This window comes from Cryptomeria japonica, chromosome 7 (genome assembly GCF_030272615.1).
Source record: "Cryptomeria japonica chromosome 7, Sugi_1.0, whole genome shotgun sequence".
Classification (NCBI taxonomy): Eukaryota; Viridiplantae; Streptophyta; class Pinopsida; order Cupressales; family Cupressaceae; genus Cryptomeria; species Cryptomeria japonica.
This window is the reverse complement of record NC_081411.1, coordinates 611,547,696-611,553,950: the sequence shown is the minus strand read 5'-3', so window position 1 is coordinate 611,553,950 and position 6,255 is coordinate 611,547,696.

The following is a 6,255-nucleotide window of genomic DNA, read 5'->3' as shown; positions in this document are numbered from 1 at the left end:
AACCTTCATTTTACCAAAAACTCATAAACATTGTTACTATGCCATTTCGTTGTGATGAGAAAGATAAGTCGAATGATTCCTCTCAAGGGTACATTCCTATCAGCTCTTCCACTAAATCTAGTAACATGGTTGTTTTCAATGATCCCCTCTATGAAGAGATATCTCCTTTTTCAAAAGATAAACCTTTTTATAGATATGATCATGCTTTGTTGAATGATGCCCTTGATGCCTTTGTGTCTCCTAAAAAACACTCCCTTCATGAGGATCCTTTTGTGCAAGAAGATGACATTATCCCTACATTTCCTAGTGATGGCCTTTCCTTTTCCAACAAAATTCCCACTAGAGATGATGAATTAATGGTAAATGCTTACCCTTCTCCTAAAGTTGGTCTTACCCTTAGAGAAAGAAGATGAAATAATAAGCAATTTCCTTAATTCTCTCTCCCCTATTGAACATATTTTGAGGAAAGAGGATGATTTTAACACATCTATTGATGCTCTCCCTCCTAAGGATGCAGAATTAATAAACAATGTTATCTCCTCTCCCGAAATTGACAACACTTCAAACATTCCTTTCAACAACCTCACTATTTGGGATGAACCATTAGAAGAAGGTATAGATTATTGTCTACCCCTAGCCAAAGGGGATGAAATCAAGATTGGAAACTCCCTTGATAGTTTCTCTCCTTCCTTGAATCTCAATTATTCTCCCTCTAAAAATAAAGCATCTCCCTCTCCTCAACTTGGTTCTACTCATAAGGAAACCCTAGTTCAAAGCAAGATGGTTAACATTTCTTTCAAAGATCTCCCTCTCAAAAGTGAGACTTTAGAGAGTAGTGTTGATCCTTCTCCTAGAGAGTTTATTCCCCATGTAGATCCTGTGATGATAAAGGATGATATGACCTTTCCTAGTATTACTCTTCCTACTAGAACATCAATGCCTATCCCTTGTCTCTCTCCTAAAATTGATTTGATCCGTGATAAGATTTTAGTGCAAGAGAAGACTATCAATAATTCTTCCAACACTTTTGTTCATTCCTCTAAACCATCCTCAATCAATGTGATACATGTGAATGAGACACCTAACAAACCTCTCTTCACTATCCAAGGTGCTTGTCCTTCTCAAAATTCTCAACCTTTAAATAAGCCTATCTTAGTGGTTCAAGGTGGTTATGCTAATGATTCTTTTTGCACTCCTAACAAACCTATTATTACTGTGCAAGGAGGTTATTCTACTAAGAGCCCTTATGAGTATGCTAAGCAACTGACTAGAGAGAGTTATCATGCGGTTGCTCATACCTATAACACTAGAAATAATAGGCAGCCTAATCCTCCTCCAGATATCCCAACTTCACTTCCTCCTTCCCAACCTATTCTTCCTCAAGCTCCTCGTATTTCACAAGTTCTTGGTAAGGAATATGATCTCATAGAACAACTTAAAGCTACCCCTGCTAAGATATCCCTTTGGGATTTGATCCAAACTTCTTCCGCTCATCATGGAATGTTACAAGATGCCTTGAAAGATTTGAATGTCCCTCCACCGAATACATCTAGTAATATAGCATCTTTAGTTAACTCTATGATGAATCCTAAAGCTCAAATTGTGTTTACCCAAGATGAGTTGCCTACTAGTGAAATTCAACATCAATATGATCCCTTGATGATTGTGGTTATCATAAAAGACACTGCTATAAGATGAACACTGGTAGATAATGGCTTTGGCCTTAATGTGTGTAGCATTAATCTATTGCATAAGATGAATGTGGATACATCCCTTATTGAGCCTGACTCTCATCCCATTCGAGGCTTTGATAATGTGGCTAAGTCTTCATTAGGTATTATCACCTTACCCATCATAGTGGGACCTGTTACTTTGCCTACTTTTATCCATGTTATGTCGGGAAATCTAACATACAACTTGTTATTAGGGAGACCTTGGATTCACAGTATGCAAGTTGTCCCCTCTACATTGCATAGACAAGTTAAATTTATTTATAATAATAAGACATACACCTTGATAGGTGATACTAATTTTCAAGCTTGTTTGCAAACATCTACTTCCAACGGGAGTTCTTCTAAGCCTTCCTCTTATAGTGATGACTCATTAAACAAGATACCTATGGATGAATCATCACCCTCTGATAATCAAAATTCTTTGGATGAGTCTGAAGTTCCTGAAGAAGATTTTTCTCAACTTGAATCTACACATGAAAAGGCTTTTGATCCTGAGAAGGTTCTCACAGAAGACGATTGGGGATCTTTTGATTTCAATCCCACCTTTGTAGGTGAGTACAGGGTTCCTCCTAGAAAGCTTAAAGTTAAAAAGAAGGAAGAAACTAAAAATCAATCAATCTTACCTGAACCTATGAGCAATAATTTTGTGGCCGCTTCTCAAACTTCTTCTCCTCACACCTCTAATTATGAAGAGTTTGATTCTTTGTCTTATGAAAAACCACCTTCTCTTCCTGAAATGGCTGATCGTTATGGTCGTGGTTTTCGCATTTTTGCTAAGCATGGGTATCATGGAAATGGTTGTGGCGCTCATGAACAAGGGATAAAAGTTCCTCTAGAGACTAATTTTCACAATTATGCCTTTGGACTCGGCTATAATCCCTGCAAATGTACCAAAGCATCTAAAAGACCATCTCTCAATGTGAATGCTATATTTAGTAGTGATGATGATCTCACTTCAACTAAATCATCTTCTACTTCTATCAACTCTCATTCCCCTCATAAGGAAATCTTGGCGATGAGCAAATCTCTTTATGACTCCCCTCAAATTTCTAAATCCAATTATGAATCTTTATCTCCTATTCATCATAAAGTCCTTTCCTCCAGGGATAAGGCTCTAATAAATTACACTCATCCCTCTTCTAAGATTTCCTGTGACTTTTCTTCTTCAATTTTTTTTATACATGTTTTTTATCTCACTTATAGTTGAGCATTTAGCATGTCATATTCAAATACCTCATTTAGTCTATCATGTCTTTAAATAACATTAATGGCTATTATGTTGCTCATCATTATGTGACATTGGTAGCTCATTTACTGGGGGCTCATTGTCATTCATGATGGTACAATTTCAAGTGCAATCATATTTTTTGAAGCAACATAATAGCCTAATTTTCTTGTTCCTATGGGGACAAGAGTGATTTCATACATCTCTTCTTTTGCTTATGTCCAAATCTCTCCGTAGAAGATTGTGTAAGTCCTTCTCATTGTCCTTATCCTTGGGAGGCAATGATCTTTCCTTATTTTTATCTAAGGATCCACTTTTTCCTATTTTGTGGATGGTGTGGACTTTATTACTTGATGTTATGCCTTGTACGCATTTGTTGTTGTTTGTTCAAGGGTTCTCTCTTACAAGAGGTGTAAGTCCTTGACTACAACCTCTTTTGCACTTGGTAAAATACATCCATAATGAATCCACTCTCCTAATTGGGTTAAAAAGAGCGTCATCCTTCATTAAGAATCACTTTCACCTCGCAAAAGGAGGAAGTATTGCATTCTTATTCTCTTCTTTGTCTTATTCTAGAAGATGTTATATTTGTCTAAGACAATTCCTCTCGAGGATAGGGGTCTTTTTTACAAAGATCTCTTCTCCTCTAAGGATCTCCTTTACACATAATACAAGATGTCCCTTTTCAACTATCTTATCCTTGCTTAAGGAGTGCAGAACTCTGTTGCTTGGATCTATGACATTGTTGCATTTTTGGGGTATCTTCTTGTGTGATGAAGGTAGGTATCCTTGTTCTACTTTTCTTATGACATAAAACTTACACTTTTTGAGCAATGGGTCATTCTCGGAACCAGAGCAGAGACTCTTAGAGCGAGATGTCACGCTTTTGTACTATAAATATATAGGTTGTAGCATACTCGGGCATAGACTCCTATGAGGTGCTTCTAACCTCACTTACACACACATGCATGAGGTTGAGTGGAACTAGCGGCATAAGGCTAGACTTTCTCACTCTCCTCCCTTACATGGATCACCTAGACAGACTCTAGGGGCTAGTTTTCCATGTCCCTTTTTCCCATGGATCACCTAGACAAGATCTAGGGCCGAGAAGTCCATGTTTTCTCTCTCACTATTCTTCTCATGGATCACCAATGTGTGTATTCATGCTTTTCTCCTTTCTTTTCTTCTCTTTGCATTTTGTTTCCATTTACATCCTTCATCTTGTGTTAGAGGACTCTCAAAACCTCACACTCTTTGTTGTGTTGGAATTGAGATTTAGTCCTCTTTCTTACCAAATGATTCTCCATTAGTTTTTGATCTCATATCAAATCTTCTTGTGAGCATTTGTCATCAATATTCTTTAACAATTCGAAGTGGTAAACCTGATACCCTGTTTCAACTCACTAAAATTAGCAAGCCGAAACAGGGGGGGGCATATAGCTACCCTCGAATTTTCATCACCTTCCTTAGTAAGCATTAGGTGATTTTGTGATCTAACATGTAGTTTTGTAGGTTGTGGTTCCTAACTGTGTACTGCAGATACCGCTGGGGGCTTCGTTCGACAGACTTATGGATATATCCTTTTTCAAATAATGTTTACTTTTCTGTACTTTAGCTTGCATATGCACGTAGTGTTCATATAACCGCTAAAGTGGGGGCTAAATGTAGCATCGTAAATTGTACGCACTTGCTAGGGTGGTACAATTTCACACCTAGTTTAGCACCCACCTTGGCGCATTTTGTATTTTGCATTGCATTTCTCCTTTAGCACTTAATTAATTAAATTAATTAGGTCTAAGGTCCTATTTTATCATCTCCCATATCATAAAGTTGGGCCCTTTCATTAAAGTGTGCCCCTTTCATTTTATTCCTCCTATACATCATTTAATCAAAAACCCTAATTAGGTCCTATTTTGAACTTGGGGGCTTGATTTCGGGGGTCAAAACATCTCGAAATCAGCTATAACTTCGGGATTCGATCTAAAATCATCATATCCGACGGCCCTGAAAATTTGGTGAAAAGTTGTCGGGACCATGGTGCCCGGAGTGCACATGGTCCCGAACATTTTTCCCGAAATTTTAGGAGCGCAATCCAATCATAAAATAAAGCTTAACCCCAAGAAATTGGTAGGAGATTCAATCTCTAGGTCGGCCAAAAGTCGAAATTAAGACCTAGGGTTTCATATATAAGAGCTCTCTTTCTTCATTTGAAAGGATCAGAATTTTTGGCTTTCAAGGACCTTCTATGCAGCAAAAGAGAAGATCTTTGAAGACTTCAACAACATTCAACATCCATCCATCAAGCATTTATCAAATCCATTCATCCATTTAGGGCTTGGAAGACATTGAAGAACAATAGGAGATTACCAACTGAAGATTGGCTTGTACCTCTCCCTTGGGGGTTGGGTATAATTTCATGTTGTTTTCATGTCTTTGCATAAGCTTCAATATATCATTTATCCATGCTTTAGATCACTTTGCATCTTGATTTAGAGCATTTACATTATCATTTACAAGAAATTAGGGTTTACTTTCTAGGTTGCTCTAGTTTGCTTACTTGCATTTTAGATCTTGCACACACACAAGGTCTACACACACATTACTTTTACAATACAACTTGGCTATTCGTGGAGGTGGAAATCACCGAAGCGGGGGTTTGACTAAGGCAAAACCCTATATAGCCACCCAAAACACCTTTTCAGATATAAGTGCAGGTTTCAGGATTCGGACGACGCCGCAAGTTGCAGATCCAACGGAAGCAGATTGAGACAGAACAACACACCAAATTGTAGAGAAAAAGACCAGGACAGGGGCGTGGGGCGCCCTGGTCCTGCCAAGACAGGGGCACTGGGCGCCCTGGTCCCTGGGACAGGGGCGCTGGACACCCTGGTCCTTCTGTCAGACAGCAGTTTTCAGCATTTTTGATAGCTTTCCAGGTTGCAAAACAGCAATTTCTGGAGCAGTTTCAGGGGCAGAATCAGGACAGTGGCGCCCGCGCCCCCGTCCCAAACATTTTCACTTAGATTTTAACACCAGGTACGCATTTGCATTCTTGTCTTGTCCTTGTGTTTACAGCTTTCCATTGTTTAAGTTCAATTCTGCAATCTTGTTATTAGTTCATACTTGCACTTTGGGGTTAGGGATTGAACTTGCATCATTTTATCTATCATTTGCAACAAAGGAATAGAAATCCTAATAGGTAGCCCATGGCTCTCTCTTCCACAAAAAGAAGTAGCCAATTGTGTGATACCTCTAGGCTCTTTCGTATTCCACAAGTGTGTGATTGAAAGTGAGATT